Below are 7878 nucleotides of genomic sequence, written 5' to 3'. Positions count from 1 at the left end.
ATCTCAAATAGATGATTCTGTCTCTTCTACACACTTCATTTGTACAAAAGAAGTTCAAAAGGAATTATGTAAGGAGCTTAGAAGTATAGATGCCTGAGTCACCTGTTACCCTATTTGTTGGCTTACGGCACCACATTAAACTTCCAACTATCCACGTCCATGGTCATGACTTTGGAATGTGAGCCTCATCTACCCCTCCTGGGTGGCATATTCAAGAACCATAGCTGAAAAGAAAAGTAGGGAATTATATATAAAGATCTATGCAAGGAAATTGCCATTACTACCAGAGGATGGGGAAACTTATCTGCACTTGTGTCAGTAACATAAGAGAAGGATAAATGGAGAGAATATTTTTAATACTTAAATTTCGAGTTTTATCCCTTTCTACTTTCTTTGAATGTTAATATGGCATAGCTTTTGGAACATGGATGTCACTCAGCACTTAATCTAAGCTTTACAGCAAAATCTAAGGATTTGCAATATTTTCATACAGACAGGAAAGAAATCTGATGGTTTTTATCCCGGAAAACAGCCTCTAAAAGTCAGTAACGTTCTTGGGTTTCACACTGCAAATAAAGTAAATGTGCTATGCTTCTTATTGTAAAGGCAAAATTCTCTGCCGCTCTGTTGCGTTAGATACAATGATGTCATTTTACTTCAGAAATGGCTATCATAAAAGTGGTCAACAGGTACAAACTTCCAATTATAATATAAATAAATACTAGAGATGTCATGTACAACATGATAGCTATAGTTAACACTACTATGTGGTACGTCAGAAAGTTGTTAAGGGAGAAAATCCTAAGAGCTCTCATTTCTTTTTTGTATCTACATGAAATGACTGATGTTAACTCGACTTTTTATTGTGGTAATCATTTCACAAATCTAGGTCACATCATCATGCTATACACCTTAAACTTACACAGTGCTGAATGCCAACGACATCTCAATAAAACCTGGGGAGAAATGGCTATTAGAATGTCATAAGACTCAGGAAACACAGAGGTAGAGAAGGAAAAAGTAGGTTTTGTAATGCTCTTTGCTAGCTCTCTTCTTTGAGTAGTCATTATGACCTCATTTCCCCAATTTAGGAAGGACTGAGTTGTACTTTGACATGCTACTATTTTTAAATCTACACATCACATCATTTAAAACATATGTTTTAATCAAATCAAGCAAAGATGTCTGGGGTGATTAGCCTGGGATTTTCATTCCTTGAATGCTCTTGGCGTGGATACTCAACCCCTCCTCTTTTACATTCCCCAGATACTATTGATTTCTCCAGTTATAAGCTTTCCATCACTCATGTTTATTTTAGCTTGTTTGCGTGAAAGCCGACACCATAGAGTGACAAGAATCACATTCTGAGCCTAAATGCTTAACATTTAACAGGGATTTTAACTAAGAGACCCAACGATGCCAAGTGTAAAATAACCTGTCATTTCTGGATGATCTGCTTTGTTTTATGAGAGAAAGGCAAAAATTTGTTTTAAAAGAAGTCTTTCCAGAAGGGGTTTGTCACAGAAGGTTGATAAAACAGAAAATCAGAAGAATTTGACCATAGCAGAACCGCAGAAGTACTGTGAAATTAATACATGTCTTGTACTTGTTGTTAATTATTAAACTTCTGTCCTTCCCTCACTCGTACTTGTTGTTAATTATTAAACTTCTGTCCTTCCCTCACTCTAGGTGGACAGGAAGGATATGCTATCATTTTGTGCCAATTTGTAGACAGACATGGAAGGGAGCATTTTCTGATGTAAAAAGGTTAATGCCAACAATGCAGGTGAAGGAAGGTAAGGATTTGATTTTCTTAAACAAAATTAATGTTCTTCTACCAGGAGTGATTGATTTAAATCTGCAAGCAAGATTTAAACTTAAGACACCAAGTGAACAATCAATAAATCCAATCCATACTAGTACCTGGAGCACAAGTGTGTAATGTTTGTTTACCAAATCATTTCCTTGGCATAAGGATAGCGAAGCCACTGGGGCAGCTCGGTTCTTGAGCCAGAGTGGAGGTGGTGCCACTACTGGAACCAAAGAATTTGTTATTAGATTTCTCACAAAAATCTGGGGAAGGCGATAATTGCCTCCCCGTGCGTATTTTGCTTGAGTGTCCTCTACCCCAAGTGCATGTTCCGCCGTAACCTTGTAATACAAGCCAAGCCTCCTAACGGTCTTCGAACACACGTTAATTCACGTAGAAACAGACACTACAGCCGACTACTGCTAGGTTTCTTTGAGATGAACAGCGTATTTTGCTCACTGTGGGGAAAAGGCAGGAGGCGGCCTATTGTATGTTGTAACAGTTATCTCTGAATGAATAGAAGGAATTGCTTCCAAATGCAATAACAGAATTACTGTAGATTAGTGTAGCATTGGAGCTTTAGTGCTGAGGTAAAATTGTTTCCTCTATTGCATGACCATGATCTTGAAAGTTTTCATTTTGTTCCAATAATGGAGATGCTTGATCACATACTGAGTCAGGTAAATCACAAAGCCGACACTTCAGCGGTCCCGGACAGGCCATAACTAATGCCAGAGCTGAGGACTGCATTAACCACAATTCGGGTGAATAAAATCCAACACAAGCTCATTTGATTTGGTTACAGGGGAATAGGGACTTTGTTCGGAAACACAATAATGTGTTTATAACAATAACAAGAACAATAACAAGAACAACAAATGTTCTTATTCCACACTGTGAAAAAGAAGCGCAGTTACTATTTACTGCGATCTGCAGTCTTTGACTGTTAGGGACAGCACCCCCAGTTCACCACTACTGGGTATCAATGAAAGATATAGAACCTTGTGAGGTAAGGGGAATATCGATATACATTTGAGGATGAAAGAGCTGAGGGACGGCAGCATTATAGTATCAATTACAATGACAAACGTGTGGCTGCTTAAAATTTTTAACTTGAAACATGGAAAGGGATTGCGATTCAGTGCAACACATGAATAGCCTATGGCTTCAGCTTTGAAGAGAAAGACCCGCTTTTCTTTTGTGTGTACTCAACCAAAATTAGGTAGCACCTTGCGTAAAATGTTGATAATTTTAGATCGGATCAAGCAATACAAAGTTGAACAAAACTATAACTTCACCCTTTAAATGTGCGTATTGGAGAAGAATGATCACCTTATGTTAGAGGTGATTTAGGTAAGAACCAGACCTTTCTGGCTTCATGAGCTCATAGTGAAAGTAAGAGTCAGCAGATGACAGAAGATGTGAAATATTGCTAACAACAACAACAATAACAACAACAACAAACAAGCTATGTAAACACCAGCAAAACTAAAGTGCCCTTTGTTTAAAATTAGGAAAAAAATCCAGGGAAACAAATAAAAAAGTCATTAAAGAACATGATTTTATTATTATCAACTGCATCCCAATTGGTATCCATCTAACCACCCCAATCCACAAGATTCTGTGGTTAAACAGGCTTAGGGATTGAACCAATGAGTCTTCCAAGGTGAGTTAGTGAACAGAGGAAGTTTTAAATGTGTTAATCTTAAGACGTAAAATGCAAGTGCTATACTTTGCAGTTAGAAATTGGGGTTTGTTTTAAGGGTATTAGAAGATACTAGAATCAGGGGACCTAGAACTTCCAACTTCTACTTCTGGTTTCCACCCCTTGTTCCATATGAGACTCACAAGGAGCCGTGAACTCAGAGGTAAGGACAAACTCAATTCAATTTGCCCTAATTCTTGTTGGCTAGCCCCCAATGTCCTGTCACAAAGCAACCTGGACATCTGGGCTGAGCACTTGGCTTAGACTCATGACTCAAGAGGAGTCTCTGGATCCATTTCTCTCCATCTTAGTTGCACCTCTCACCAGTACCACAGTTGGTGCTCACAAGTGAAGAAGGCATTCGAGGGCATTGCCATGATACCTCAGTCTGGGAAGTTGGTACATTTGACTCCATCACTATTTCCTTCTGACCAAATTAACTCCACCTTCTCCCCAAACAGAGGATGGGAGTTGGGGAGGGCAAGAAAGGGACTAGAAGACAAGAGCCTCCAGTGGAAAAAAAGTTATGCTTAAAGCTCCTCTCCTATCCAGAGGCCAATGACTCCACATAGAAAACATGCTTAATTCAATTCCATGAGCAGCTAGGTTCTATCACGAAGGGAAAGGGAGGAAGGTAGAAATACGACATGGTTCTTATTCTCAAAAAGACTCAGGTCTAGCAGAAAATGATCTCTAGCCATAATATCATGTAATAAATGTTTTATGTCTTTATAAATCAATTTACGTAGGAAATCCAAGGAGGGAGTTATTATTTCTGCTCTGAGTATGAGGGTGGTTAGAAATGGCTAAAGCATAGACATTTGAGAAAGGTATTTAAAGACAAAAAGTAATTTTAGCAAATTATTGAGATTAAAGACATAATGTAAGGGGAAGGGGGAAGGCAAAGAAGGCAATAGAAGTTAAGGTAAGGAGATCTGAAATTACATAGTATAGATGCTTAGTACTCTGGCTAGAGATCTGGGGGAAAAGGAGGAACAGGAGACAAGTGCAGGCACAATTCACAGACTCTGGAGGTTCAGCTCCAGAGCACTGCAATAAAGCAAATATCACAATAAAGCAAGTCAAATGAATTTTTGGGATTCCCAATGCATGTAAAAGTTATGTGTACACCATACTGCTGTCTATTAAGTGTGCAAAGCATTATGTCTAAACAATGTATGTACCTTAATTAAAAAATGCTTTATTGCTAAAAGTGCTAACCATCATCTGAGCTTTCAATGATCATGCTTGACATTGATGGCTGCTGACTGATGAGGATGGTGGCTGCTGAAGGTTGGGGTGCTTGTGGCAATTGTTTTTCTTGTCTTTTATATACATATATATATATATATATATATATATATATATATATAAATGTATTCCAAGCTTTTATTTAAATTCCAGCTAGTCAACATATGGTGCAATATTAGTTTCAGGTATAAAATTTAGTGATTTATCACTTAGATATAACACCTGGTGCTTATCACAACAAGTGCTAGCCTTAATCCCCATCACCTGTTTAACCTGCCCCTCCAAAAACCATCAGTTTGTTCTCTAGAGTTTAGGGTCTGTTTCTTGGTTTGTGTGACAACTTCTTAAAATAAGACAATGAAGTTTGCCACACTGATTGACTCTTCATGAATATTTTCTCTGTAGCCAGTGGTGCTGGTTGGTAGCGTTTTATTCACAGTAGAATGTTTTGCTCATAGTATACCTTCTTTCAAATTGGGGATCAATCTTCTGTCACTTTATTCACTAAGTTTATATAATATTCTAAATCCTTTGGTATCATTTCAACAGTTTTCATAGTATCTCCACCAAGAGATTGCATCAATTCAGTCACATCTTCACACTTGTAATTATACTTGTGATTCTAGTTCTTTTGCTACTTCCCCCACATCCACAGTCACTTCTCCATGGGGTTCCCACTGAAGTCTTTAACCTCTAAAAGTCATCCATGAGGGTTAGAGTCAACTTCTTCCAAACTGCTGTTGATGTTGATATTTTTGACCCCTTCCTATGAGTCATGGACGTTCTTAATGGCATCTAGAATGGAGAATACTTTCCAGAAAGTTTTCAACTTACTTTGCCGAGATCCACCCGAGAAATTACTATCTGCAGCACCTATAGCCTTATGAAATGTAGGTCTTAAATCATGAGATGTGAAAGTCAAAATTATTCCTTGATTGATGGGTTGCATAATGGATGTTGTGTTAGCAGGCATAAAAACAACATTAATCATTGCCTATCTCCATTGGAGCTCTTGGATGACCAGGATCAGTAATACTTTGAAAGGAATGTTTTTTTTCTGAGCAGTAGGTCTCAACAGTAGACTTAAAATACTCAGTAAGCCATGTTGTAAACAGATGTATTGCTGTACAGTCTTTGTTGTTCCATTTCTAGAGCACAGGCAGAGTAGATTTAGCATAATTCTTAAGGGCCCTAGGATTTTCAAAATGGTCAATGAGCACTGGTTTCACCTTCAAGTCATCAGCTGCATTAGCTCCTGACAAAAGAGTCAGCCCATCCTTTGAAGCTTTGAAGCCAGGCATTGACTTCTCTCTAGCTATGAAAGTCCAAGATGGCATCTTCTTCCAATCTATGGCTCTTTCATCTACATTGAAAACCTGCTGCTTAGTGTAGCCACCCTCATTCATTATCTTAGCTAGATCTTCTGGAGAACTTGCTGCAGCTTCCATATCGGCACTTCCTGCTCCACCTTGCACTTTTATGTTATGGAGATGGCTTCTTTCCTTAAACCTCATGAACCAACCTCTGCTAGATTCACCCTTTTTTTCTGCAGCTCCCTCACCTCCCCCACCTTCATAGACTTAAAGGAAGTTAGGCCTTGCTCTAGTTAGGCTTTGGCTTAAGGAAGTGTTGTGGCTGGCTTGATCTTCTTTCCAGACCACTCAAACTTTCTCCATATCGACAATAAGGCTGTTTCGCTTTCTTGTCGTTTGTGTGTTCACTGAGTAACACTTTTAATTTTCTTCAGTAACTTTTCCTTTGCATTCACAATTTAGTTGTTTGTCATGAGAAGCCTAGCATTCAGCCTGTCTCTGCTTTCAATATGCTTTCCTCACTGAGCTTAATCATTTGTATCTTTTGATTTAAAGTGAAAGACCTGTGACTCTTCCCTTCACTTGAACACTTTGAGGCCATTTTGCGGTTATTCATGGGCCTAATTTCAATATCGCTGTATCTGGGAGAAGAGGGAAGCCTGAAGTGAGTGAAAGGGGGGAACGCTTCATCAGTGGAGCAGTCAGAACACACACATTTATTGATTAAGTTTGGCATCTTATATGGGTGCAGTTGTGGTACCCCCCCCCAGACAATTAGAGTAATGACATCAAAGATCACTGATCACAGATCACCACAACAAATATAACAATAATAGAAAAGTTTGAAAAATTGTGAGAATTTCCAAAATGTGATAGAGAGACAGGAGGTGAGCAAATGCTTCTTGGAAAAATGGTGCCAATAAACTTGACTACACAAGGGTGCCACCAAACTTGAATTTGTAAAAAAAAAAAAAATGCAATTAAAAAAAGGGGATGAAGCACAATAAAATAATATATGTCTGTATCTGGAAATGATCCAAAAAAAGTATATCATTAGAGTATTAGAGTATACATCAAGTATACCTTGAGTATTCTGCTAAGAAATTGAGTTTTATCTTTGATGATGATGGACATCATGGAAGACCTAGAAAGCTAATGTATAGAAGTATGAAAACCATGGTTGCTTCACAGCTAGAATTCAGTATTTGTTGAATAACTACTATGTGCCTGGTAGTGTGCAATTTGAGTGCTTTGTGGGTTAGATGGTCAAGCCCTTTTCTGTGATTTCCAACTGTAAAATGAACCATAACCAGAAAACTTAGAAATGCATGCTTCTCATAAAAAAAGTGACTAGGAAACTGAGTGGTATCTTTTTGAACTACTGGCTGATCCACAGCAATCTAAAAGTTAAAACAAAACCATTTAAAATGCAATTAAACAATCAAGAGAAAAAGCCTCTGCTTTTTTGTGTGTTTGTCATTGCATTTTCACCATTACCTTCTGCTTCATAGATGTGTCGCTTATGAACAATAATGCACATGAAGGTACTTTGTAAATATGCTCCAGATGTTAGTCAGGGTTATTTGTCTCTGACTAGAAACTCCTAGGTGCTGAGTTTTACTGGACATCACTGCTTAGAAGGCCCCCTGTCACTTTAACCTCTAAAATCCTCAAATAAAGCTGTCCCCCACCTCCCCAAATCTGTTTTATTCTGTTTTTTGCTTCAGGTGATGGCACCAATACATTAAGTTTGCCTAAGCAACAGATTTCGTTGCTCATTAGGATCTTTGGAAGCCCTA

At 38.2% G+C, this 7878-nt stretch overlaps 1 long non-coding RNA gene across 2 annotated transcripts in view; it reads left to right on the top strand.

The window, feature by feature from the left end:
- The first annotated feature begins 1689 nt into the window (after positions 1-1689).
- The window catches only part of LOC125156261 (uncharacterized), a 31480-nt gene continuing 25291 nt past the window's right edge, over positions 1690-7878 (top strand). For both annotated transcript variants that reach the window (XR_007148513.1, XR_007148512.1), the window contains exon 1: positions 1690-1796. This is a non-coding gene — a long non-coding RNA (uncharacterized LOC125156261). The remainder of the gene's footprint in view (positions 1797-7878) is intronic.

Source organism: Prionailurus viverrinus, chromosome F2, assembly GCF_022837055.1.
Source record: "Prionailurus viverrinus isolate Anna chromosome F2, UM_Priviv_1.0, whole genome shotgun sequence".
Lineage (NCBI taxonomy): Eukaryota > Metazoa > Chordata > Mammalia > Carnivora > Felidae > Prionailurus > Prionailurus viverrinus.
The sequence above is the reverse complement of the archived record's forward strand: the minus strand, read 5'-3'. Positions and strand labels throughout refer to the sequence as shown.